The 12573-nt window shown below is 30.6% G+C and overlaps 1 pseudogene; it reads right to left on the bottom strand.

Moving 5' to 3' along the window:
• Positions 1-11835: 11835 nt before the first annotated feature.
• On the bottom strand, positions 11836-11954 carry LOC120615321 (uncharacterized; annotated as a pseudogene).
• Between the last annotated feature and the right edge of the window lie 619 nt (positions 11955-12573).

Here is a 12573-nt window from a genome sequence, read left to right as displayed (position 1 = left end):
ACTTGAGAATGCCTTTATAATCACCCATCTCGCCCAATATAAACAGACCTTCCCCCTTTTGCATTGTTACAGCCCTCATGGCTGAGGGCTATCTTTTATCTTTTACTACCTTTTATCTTTTATCTTTTCACCTCCCAAATTCCACAGGGCTACAACCTTCCTTAGCATGGCCTCTCTCCTTCTAAAATATACTTTTGATAAATATTACCTTTCATAACTCTTGCTTTCATAACTTTTTCATAACTGAAATCATCTCTGTGGCAGCGACAAGAACCAAGACTCTCTAATGTTGCCGCTGGGGTGATGCCGGAGTTCGGATCGCCCCAAACAGTAACGAGAATAAAATACCGGTCTTTTTTCAAGAGGAATAAATCTTATGAAGTAAAACACAGGCATATGATGTGCTGAAGACTGGGTAGTTGTTTTTTTTCTCCCAATTTACCACTATATGATTTTAATTAGTGGCACTCAAAATATTTATTACATAAAACATGTGATTATAAAATTAGGATAGTCATATTTTAAGCAATCAAAATTGTATTATATTTATAGAATTATGTTTTTTTGTTTTTTTTTTTCTGTCTCCTTGAGTGTTTTGCTGAGGAGGAGATATTTGAACTAAGTGTGGTCTCCAATTTAACCTTTCTCAATTTGCAAATGTTTAACTCTGCCTAGTTGATAAGTTTGTTTGTTTTTTATTTCCACAGAAGCCAAATTACTCTTCTCACTCATGTAAACTAATTTGAAAATAATATATTTATAAAAAAGTATTTTATAGTGCTGAAATATATTATTTCTACAAAAATTCACCACTAATAATTTATACATTAAACAGCTATTTTAATTCCACAATTTCACTCACACACAATTTTAATTATAATTAATACACTTTAAAATTCAAAAGCATTTGATTCATATGTAGTATTGGGCTTATTAAGTCTTAATTGATTCCCATGTTTCTTTATATATTTTTGTCCTCTCCTAATCTATTAATTTTAGTTCCTTCCATTTGTTCTTTCTTGTTTTCTGTTTTTCTTTGCCTCCATTCGCACGCTCTCGCTCTCTCTCTCACACACACACACACACAAACACAGATAGACACACACAAACACAGATAGACACACTCAAAACACTCTACGCATGTCTTTTGACAGTGAAAATGAAAAGGTGATTTATAGATTCTTGTGAAGTGTCACTGAATATTTTATAACACAACATGAAGTTTTACCACAAATTCTTTATTACTGATAAGAAACTGTTATTCTTTAAAAAAATGTACTATGAAAAGAATTTTGTGGAAAGGCAGTAAAGTACCCTGTTTTTTATTACATTATCTTGAAATAGGTAAAAATAAATCACTGCAGCAAACTTTCTTGATTTTATCATGTGTGAAAATCATTATCTTTTAAAACTTATTGTACCTTAGGGTAGTGAAAAGAAGGTTTATGAAGTACTTTTTTGCTATAAGAAAGTACAATTTCTTTAAATTCTGTTGTATATGTTCTATTCTTTGGTTATGACTTGAATTTTCAAATATGTGTTTTCAGAAAGCATTTTCAGCTCAGTCATGTCATATAACTAATCTTTTGGGAGAGAAAGTAAGAAAAAATTGTATAATGGTAGACTTGTTTATCTGTATTGCTTTTGTATTGGCAAATCTAAATCTAAAGTGTATTACTAAAATTTCAGTGTTTATACAGGAGGAAAAATAAGGAGAAACATTTCAATAGGCGACACTAGAAATTGTTATTTTCGTGATCATAAGAATTGCATACTTTTCCCTTCTCCAAGTGGTTTACCAGGTGATTTTAATCTCACCCATCTACTCCTATAATCACCATTTTATTATCTTGTTAAGCTAGATTAACTATAGCTGTTTTCTCTGAAAGGATTTTAGCCTACCTCTATTTTAACCCAATTTTTATGAATGAAGAAACTGATATTCAGAAAGAATATAAATAATTTACTCAAAGTTAACCATTCTTTTCTGTGCTCTGACACATGTATTGCTGTTGCATTCCAAAGACTGTTTTTGATTTACCACACTGTGGTTTAAGTTGTTGTTGTTTGTTTGTTTTTTGTTTGTTTTTCTGCTAAATTCCTTTGCCCTTTGAAGTCAATACCAGCTATAAATTAAGGCTTATTCCCAGACTAACTGATCAATTTGGATTTAACTCACTGGGGAAAAAGTGTCTTTAGGACTGTAATTTACTGAACCAACATTAAACTAGACTTGGTGCAGGTTCTCATCTGACTGTGATAACCAAGTTTCAGTAAACGGAAAATCTTCACCAAATCTCTGGGTACCTGTTTCTTCCACTTTTCAGAGACTGAATCTCAGGCCTGAATAATAAGTTTTTCTAAAATGACTGAATCCTACACTTAAACTGCAATCTTCTAAGTCTCCGCTTTTCCTAGACTCATTTCTCTGCTATAAGAGGTACTGGAGATGCAAGACTACAAAAGATAGAATTCCAGTCTCTCTCATTTTCATTCCCTTTTAACTGTTATAAGTATACCTACATTATCTGTCTCAACACTTGTATGCTTGTCCTGCATTTAATGAATTCACAAGTTTTTTATTAATTGCTATTAGAAGTAAAGACACTTTTCTGCATAACTAACCTAAGAAATATCATTTCCCCAGGCTTCTCTAACCTGTTAATGGAATATTAATTTCTCTGAACTTTCCATCCAGGCCTTCCCTCATTTGTCTAGTTTTTGCTAACCGAGAACTACTTATTTTTAAACATTCTTTACAACAATATTCTTATACTGTATAATGATGTACTACTGTAATATGAAGTTAAATGAAATCACTGCCCTGCTTCAGTCTCAAGCTACCTTTAAATATTAGCATTCATTCCATCATATATTTAACTACTATAATAATAAACACATTTAAATATGAAAACTATATAAGAACATTGATATTCTTTAAAAATGAATGCACATTTTCCTAAAATAAGTTTACAAGGTACTAAATAAATTAATTAAATAAAAATAAGCTTTTCTACTTTATTATTACTATTATTTTTCATAAGAAAACTCAGACATTTTTATACTATGAAATTGTATTAAAATATAATTGAAATTGATAATAATTCCTTCTCTTAAGGAAATTTCTTAACATATTATTAATATTTTCTGGTATTTTAGAGATTTATCAGTTATATTAGTGGGGTCTAGCATAAGTATATAAATCCATTTCTCAACAATAGATGTTTAAAATAGGAAGATAAAAGCTCTCAAATATCATGTATACAGCAATTTTTGAGAAAGTCAAATTTTATTTGCTGTTTCATCTGCTGAAATGATTGTCTTCATTACTCAAGAAGTCAGTTCTTTACATTTTTAATGAGATAATTTCTCAAACTTAGTATGACATCTGGGAAGAAATTATTCAAATAACATTTTCAAGTATGTAAATTTATCACTGCAAATTAAAGTTTAATCATGGATTTTTATTTGTTGAAGAAAAAAGAACATGACAATTTACATTTGTACATTTTAGATGACATGATCAAGGCACTTAAAAACTAAGTGTACAAATGTTTAAGAAAATACTACTCCAAACAATGTACCCAGCATGTACTATGATGGCAGATGGACTGAGAAAAAATAATTAAAGCAGACACATTTTTTTTTATTTATTATTCCTTCACTCTTTTTTCTAGCTTGTTTATTTGATTGTTTGCTTTTTTCTTTTTTCTTTTTTTTTTTATGTTCATAGAACTTAGAGTAAAACATCTCTGGGGTTTACAAACTTACCTGGGATGGAAATATTTGAATATATTTCTTCAAATTTTAGATAATGTACTCTCAGTTAACTCAAAGGTATGTTGGCAGTAGGAGATTCTGATTTAATATATATATATGTCTGTTACCTGGTGTTAGCAATTACAGATGCCGATAATATTGACTTTAAGAATGAATTTAAAAGAAATAAAATTTTTAAAGAAAAAACTATAACAATACTTTATAACAAATAAAATAGTTTATTTCTCTACAAAAGTATAACCACTGATATAAAAGTGAAAAACAGATTCATATGTTATTGAAGTAAAGAGCATGAGCTTATAGCTACATTGAAAATATATGAAAAGTCCAGTCTTTTGAATGTTACATTATATTATTTTTTTAGCAACACATCTATTACCATTATCAAGAAAGTCTAGAACATGATACAGATGAATAAAATACACATTTATGTAAGCTTGTATTCTTAACATATTCTGTCAGTGAAATTGAAAGTAACAAGTTGAAATCATAAAAGGTATGGATAAAGTATATTTTTCCTATATTTAGTTATATAGAAATAGTAGAATACTTGATAAAGTTGAAATCCAATTTTCTTGGGGAAAAGAAAATATGTTTGCCTTAAATTGTTTGCTTTTTTTTCATTGTCATATGAATTAAATAGATCAATTCTGACCAATAAGAAATATACTATAGTGGTCAGAATTTGCCTTATATAGAACTCAAGTCTTGGATTAAAAGAAAAAAAGATAATAAAGAAAAATAAAAAGAGTTAAGAAAGGAAGAGAGAAACAGAAAGAGAGAGACAGATAAATAGAAAGCAGCTACTGGCTAAAGTAAGTTTTGGAATTAAAACAAAATTATTGAAAAAATTAATTCAACCCAGTAGCTTAGAGCCTGAAAAAATTCCCAGTCCTAGATGAAGACTGGCTTTATTAATGATTCAGGAGTTTGGTGATCCCCAATTATTAGTCCATTATCTGATTAAAAAATATATGAATTCAACAAGAATTTATTTGTTGAATAATAGTAAAGTAGAAGCCACAATCCTGATTTTTAAGAGGTTCACTGTCCAGTTGCAGAGAAAAAAAAATATTAAAACATATATAATATCTATATCATACATGATCAAATTATATAATTACACACAATTTCTGAAGTTCAGACCAAGTCACTTAAGGAACTTAGATATGAGCAGAATCACCATAGTTTGGAATGTGTGATAGGTTCAATAGTGGCCCCAAAGGTATCTGGGTCCTAATCTCTGAAATCTGTGAATGTTACCTTATAATGGCAAAAGGGACTTTGCAGATGTCATTAAAATAAGAATCTTGAAATGGGTAGACTATTCTGGTTTATCTGGAATAGGTCTAAATGAAATCACAAATACATTTTTAAGAGAGAGATAGAGGGAGACTGGACTACAGAAGATAGAATTGGCAAAAGGCAATGTGATGAGGAACCATGAACCAAAGAATGAGGACAGCCTCCAGAAACTAGAAATAGCAAGGAAACTGATTCTCCCTGAGAGCCGTCAGAGACAGTATAGCCCTCCCAAAGCCTTGATTTTGACCTAGTGAAACTGATTTTGGACTTCTGACCTCAACAACTATAAGAGAGTGTGTTGTTTTAAAGTCCCAAGTCTGGCTATTCATTACAGCAACCATGTGAAACTAATACAGGGTGAATTCCTGAATTCTTTTTTCCTGTATTTGTTAAGTACTACATACTAATAATTCTAGCAGTATTCTTTCACTGTAGAGAGAAAGAAGTTATCTGTAAGCAAGAAACATATGTTTTGTGGTACATATAGACTATAATTAAGTAATCTCATAAATAAATAAAACAACTTTAGAAACTGTCATCACACAAAAAATGTGAGCGGAATAGTATAAGAGAGAATAACTTTTAAGGGAGTGAAAGACAGGTTACACAATGGAAGAAAACATTTTCAAATCATATATTCAAAAAAATACTTGTAGAATACATAAGGACTTACCAGAGAACATAAGAAAACAATTTTAAAAATATACAAAACAGACTCTTTACTAAAAAGTATGTACAATGACAAACAAGTACATGGGAGATGTTTAATATCATCAATGTGTAAGGAAATGCAAATTGTAAGCACAAGGAGCTATCAGTAGACACATATCAGAGTAGCTAAAATAAAAACATACTGGTTTTTATTTAAAGTAATTCCAACTACTGGGGAGCAACTTGAACTCTCACTCATTATTAATAGGAATGCAAAATGATACAGTTACACTGAAAAACTTTGTCAGTTTATTGTTAATTTAAACATATGATTGCTATATGATCCAAATGTCTCACATTTGGATATTTATGCTAGAGACATGAAAATTTTGTTTTCATAAAAACATGTAAACAAACTTTATAGTGGTTCTATTCAAATTTGAAATTTCATCAAAAGAAGGATAGGAAGGGAGGTAGCACTAGAATGAGGTCAGAGAGATTAGCTAAGAAAAGCTTCACTGACCAGATGGATATTGAATAGTTAGAACAAGACGGTTGCATTAAAAAAAAAAATAAAAAACATAAAAAAGAGACCAAACTCCATTCTGAAAGGTTATATACAGCATGATTCCAAGTACAAGACATTCTGGAAAAAGCAAAACTATGGCAACAGTAAAAAGATCAGTGGTTGCCAGGAATTGAGGAGCAGATGAGTGCTGAATAGGTAGAGTATAGAGATTTTCAGGACAGTGAAAATGCTCTGTATGATACCATAATAGATGCACACCATATAGTATACATTTCTCCAAATCCACCAAATGCACACCAGGAGTGAACTCTAATGTAAACTATAGACTTTGGGTGATTATGATGTGTAGTGTAGGTTCATCCATTATAACAAATGTACCACTCTGGTCGGGGATGTCGATAATGAGGGATGCTAGCATGTGGAAGGTGGTGGGTATATGGGAAATTCTGTGCCTGCCTCTTAATTTTGCTCTGACTCTGAACTGCCCCTTTAAAATGAAGTTTCATAAATACAAACATAAATAAATCTAAAGCAAGATAAAATATTAAAAAGCACTTAGTAGTCTTCCTATGTGATATTCTCTACTATGAACTTTTTAACTCATCTGGCAAAATCACTTACTTGGCAAGAAATCTACACTGACTTAATAGCTTTTTTTCTCTTTCTTCTTTCCTTCCCTTCTTCTTTCCTTTCATTTCTCTCTGTCTGTGTTATTTTATATTTTAATTATATTTTTATTTCTTTCTTATGTGTTACCACAATCAAAATGCAAATACTCTGAAAACAAAAGTTTCAAAGTATTTGCAGTCTCATGACACAAAATAATATCCTCAACATAGGAGACATTTAATTGATATTGGTCAGATTTAAGTTTGTTTGCTTCTAAACATTTGCACAAAATGTATGCATTGTAGAAAGAAAGGTAATATAAAGTTTTATTTTAATAAGTTTTCTAATATATTAGAAAACATAAATAAGATTTTACTGTATTCTGTATTTATCTCAGTAAAGCTTTTCCACATCAACATAAGAAAGTTATCAAGATATTTAGAAGAAAACAGTGCTCCTATAGACAAATATAGAGCAGTTGTAGATATATATTTAGATTAGAAAATAGGAAGTTAAGGGGGTAATTGATACCCATTCTCAAGTGTACCAAGGATCATGTTGACTATATTTTTCTAAACTTCTAAAGGTCACAATAAAGATAAAATCATCATAAGTTGCTGTGATATTGTTAATTAGATATAAAGAAAGAGAAACGGTGTTTAATCTTTATGTTGATAATTGCTCAAGCAAGCCATCATGAGGATTGTAAAATTCTAATTCTAGAAAATAAAAACAATACAGATGTATGTTCCAAGATTATTTCTATCTTAAAGCAAAAGTCTTGTACAAATTAACCCTCTAGAATTAGAGTTTCTCTCAGAGAAAAAGAAAACTCATATTAGAAATCCTTTGTGAAATTAATAAAGTTGCTTAATTTTTAAAATTCAGTGCTTTAATTTATAAAATAAAATACAAATTATTTCTATTAGAATAGTTTTATTAATTAATTGTAATATTTCTGAGAGTGTTTTCTAAGTAATTTGAAAGTACTAAAATGTTAAATGACTTCATATTAGTTTCTATTTATTTCTCTTCTGTATTTTTAACCTTTCTAAAAATATTATTTTCTAAAAGCAAAGGGAGAGTATAATATACATCTTGACTAATCTCAGAGTTTAGCACATAGCTAGTAACAAAGAGAATCATTTACTGGATTGCATGTCTTAAAATTATTTCCATATTCCAAAAGTTAATCAGTAGCAATTTATCAATCGTCGTGGTAGGTGATGTAAGGTATACAAAAGAAGTGTAAATAAAAAAAAATAAAGATAAAAAGCACAGAATATGAAAGATTCATTTTGTAAGAATTTATATCATTGGATTTAAGATTATATTTTCAAGGATAAGAAGCTCAGCAGCAAATGAGCAGATGTGGAAGGCTTTATTTACTTATTTATCAAGTCTCACACAGATTTTACCTATTTCAGTTTTCTTCTGGGCTCGGAGTTACTAACATAGAATCCTAGCCTCTACAAAGAAAGAAAGACCTGAGCAGTGATGAACTTTTGGGAGTGAAAAAATATAAAGGCATAGAGGGCATGAACATGGCATTGAGATTTCAGGATGTTGTGGTAGGTACTAGAGATCACGAGGAAGTATAATTGACTGTGCGTAGTGACTCCAGACAATGCAGTAAAGAATGGAATAGGAAATGTTATCTTAGACAATTACAAATTATGTTGGCTCAATTTTCATTATACTATTAAAAGTTAAATGAGTCCAACTTTTAGATGTTTGAAATCTAGTTCACAATGATCAGGATTTCAATTTTAAACTGTGATATATTAACAGCATTGCTTGACGACATTTTCTTTTTTTTTTTTGAGAAACATGAAAAATTTTTTACATGATTTTATAATAACTCAAAAATTAGCATATGCAAGACAACACTTAAAAAGACTTGAGGCAATTTCTATTTTCTATCAACTGTATATTTTATTGAAGATTGTTACCAGTAGCACAGAACTACCATTAACACTCCAAGTTTTTATTTATGAATTTGTCTTTACTCCATTGGAAACTCTTATAAACAAAACATTATCACACAACAGCTATTAACAGCATTTCAGAAATTTTCTCTTTCTAGAGACACATTTTAGTCTCTTTCTGAAAACTTATATAACTTATGGGGACATCTTTAAGAAAGTCTGACATTGGCGTATGCCCTATTTCATTTCTAATAACCACATTTACTCTTCTAGTTTAAGCCTAAAATGTGCAAAACAAAAATTATGAATAAATGAGAAAATTTCCTTCCTCTTGCCTAAAAATCACAGCACTCTGACTTCATCCATTAAAATCTGTTTCCCTTTAAAATGCAAATATTTCCTGGATGAGTCGTTCTCTGAGGCATTGTTAATTTCTATCTGAATTATTAGTTAAGATCTCAGCAGGTATTAATTAGTAACCCAAAAGAGAAACAGATCCCACAATAAGCTCTGGGTTTGTGAGAAGGTTCTTAGAGAAGAGGAGGACATTCTATAAAAAAATTAAATAGCTGTTTATTGAGAGTAAAAATTATCACATATTCTACACTTCATAAATTTAATGAGGCCTGCTATAAGTTCTAACCCAAATATGTTGTTCTTCGGTTTCTACAAGAAAAAAAATTCTTCATTCTTTAATGTGTGTGGTTCATAATCTAATTGTCACCATTGTTATAAAATTCTGCCTTAAAATATTCTGTGTAATAGATTTTCCATTTCTGAGGCAGAGCCCAAAGCATGATAGAAAAAGAAGAGCAATTGAACACATAAACCAGAACTAGGATAAACTGATTATAAATTGAGTTTAAATCCGACTACAGGCTCATCTGAGCAGCATGAAGCAAACACCTACCAAAAAAAGGGCATAGATAAATACTAAACTTTCAAGATCTCATAACTGTAGAACATTAGTTAATTTTCAGATTCATAGGGGTATAAATGAGGCAGTGATTAGAAGAGACAAAATGAAGCCCTGAAAAGATGTAATAAGGTTTGTAATAAGGCAAAGCAGGACAAGGCTATCATTCCAAGAAGTAGTTTCTGAATAACCAGAAGGCCCAGGCACCTGTCCATAGCTGTAGGTGTTGGCCTAATAGGGTCTGGTGAAGGCAAGTTGGTTTAAAGACCACAGATAAACATAGCAGAAAGAATATCACACTGAGAGAAAACAGACAAAAATCCTGTTTTTATTTTCTCTCTCTCTCTCTCTTTTTTTGATTAGCCTCATGACCTTAGGCAAATCATTTAGTATTCACAGAGATTTCGGTTGGCATTTCACACTTTTGTGGCCAGGAGTGCGTAGGCACTGGTAAGTCAGAAAATGAATAAACCATAGACATAATAATATGACACATGCCTGAAGGAAACTGACTAGACTAGAGGATATTGTGAAATCCTTTTACGTAATTTTGTTAGAGATGCAATAAAAAATTCTCTGTTACTGCTTTTTAAATCTCTGGTTTGTTTGTGCTGAAAAGCCTCAATACACTGGGGAAATTTTATTTACCAGCAGAGAACCTAAGAAAATATATGTATGTATATAAGTGTTCCCACTGGGATTTTTTTTCTATACTTTTTTTTTTTAAATAATGCGTTTATTTTCATTACTAGGCAAAATATCCAGGCCATTTCCAAATACGAACTAGGGTATGTTATAGGGACTGAGAACCATATCTTAGTTTTTATTTTGATGTTACTTGATCTGATATTTTTGTCAAAGTCAGAATATTCCTTATGTTGGACAAAATTTACAATGGACTTTCCCTTACCCCTAAATTATGTTGCAAAAATTCTATTCTGTTTTTGATTTATGAACAAAATCCTTGACAGTGGCTACCCTTCTGTTTCTTAAATGCAATCATCATCAAAATCTATTATTTTTGTATATGTTTCAAATCTATCTACTCTATAGGATAAGAGACTATCATTCATAAGATAAGAGAAAGCTTTGACTTTCTCTTTTTATTTCCCTACACTTACTCTTAACCTTCCTAATCCATTCTTCCAATAGCAAGCAGGAGATCTGCTTACAATGCAAATGTGATCATCTCATCCTAGTACTTAAAATATTTCATCAACTTCCTGTTCTTATTTTTAAATCTACATAAATGTGTATGTATATGTGTGAATATATATACTATATACATATATGTATATATATGTATATGTGTGTGTGTGTATGTGTGTGTGTGTATATATATATATATATATATATATATATATCATCTATTATCTATCTATCATCTATCTATATATAGAGAGAGAGAACCGGTCACCCTTCTTTTGCTTACTTCTTCAATCCTTTCTCCTTCCATCAGTATGGATTTCTACGAGTTCCTTCAAAGCACAATATTTCATTTTATTTAAGATCTTCTCAGGATAATTTCTCTTTAGCATGTCTTCTTTTCCATTTATCATTGAACAGATTTCTTTTCATTCTGCAAGATTTAAATTAAATATCACTTCCACAGGAACCTTCATTATCACCCTAAACTGAATTAGGTTTCTTCCTCTTTATATAGTCTATTGTTTTTTATACATTTACTTAATAAAGGTTATCAAAATTGACAATTATGATATATTAGTAAATAAATTATTACATTATTTCTATAAGAAAACAACTGCAAAATACACGCACACACACAGACACACACACACACATATTTCACATATTTGAGCTAGTCTCTAGTGTTTTGAAGATCTGGACTCCCCTGGACAAGAAGAGAATTGTTAATAATTTTATATGTGGCACAAATGTCTAACCTTTAAAACATCTTTATGCTGGGGTGGTTTCTGAGACCTGTGCCCTTTGTAGGTATTTCAATGAATCTACTCACTGGGGAAGAAAACAGAATTTTTATGCTTCCATTTTTAAACCAGAGAGTGGACAGATGCCTAATTGAGGCAACCCTTGGTTGACCTCACAGATTACAAGGACCTTGTCAGTTTACGATCCCTCATTTTTTTATTTATTTATGCCTACAGCACTTGGTCTTCCTAGGTGGTCTCCCATTCAAGTACTAACCAAGCCCGACCCTGCTTAACTTCTGAGATCAGACGGAATCGGGCTTGTTCAGGGTGGCATAGATGTAGACTAAAATATATATTTTTTATATTCTTTAGATTGTGTACTCTACGAGTGTAATAATTATTCCTGTTATTATATTACTAGACTCTGGTACTCTGCCTCACATATTCCAAAAATTCAACAAATGTTATAAATGGAAAAATAGAACTTATTATTTAAATGTTGTTTATGCCTAAACTTTTCATCCTACTTCTATCTCTAGATTAATCTGTTAGTCCTTAGATTATTTAGATATATATTTACCATTTTTATAGTGAATGCATTTGCTTTGATGAATAACATATGCATGTAAAGATTAGAAGTCATGTAAAGATTTGAAATCACTAACAGTTTTTTACTCCATAACTTCTAATTTGGTGTTTAAAAGATAAAAGAGAAATCGAGGCATAATTGAATTTATCCAACTTCAGTATTCACATCTCAACGGAGAGAGTTTCAGTAAGTACAAGAGAGAAAAATCACAATCAAAACATTAAGAGAAAAAAGCACGACACCACCAATTTCTTCATTCAAAACATTTTATGGCATAAATCTGTTTCCACACAATATGTTCAATAGTTCTCATTCCAAACTAAAGCACATTAACTTTTAACCATCTACAAAATGTAAGTTCTTAGCCAAAGAAC

This window comes from Pteropus medius, unplaced genomic scaffold (genome assembly GCF_902729225.1).
Source record: "Pteropus medius unplaced genomic scaffold, Ma_sr-lr_union100, whole genome shotgun sequence".
NCBI classification, from domain to species: Eukaryota; Metazoa; Chordata; class Mammalia; order Chiroptera; family Pteropodidae; genus Pteropus; species Pteropus medius.
Note: the sequence above shows the minus strand (reverse complement) of the source record. Positions and strands in the feature narration are given on the sequence as shown.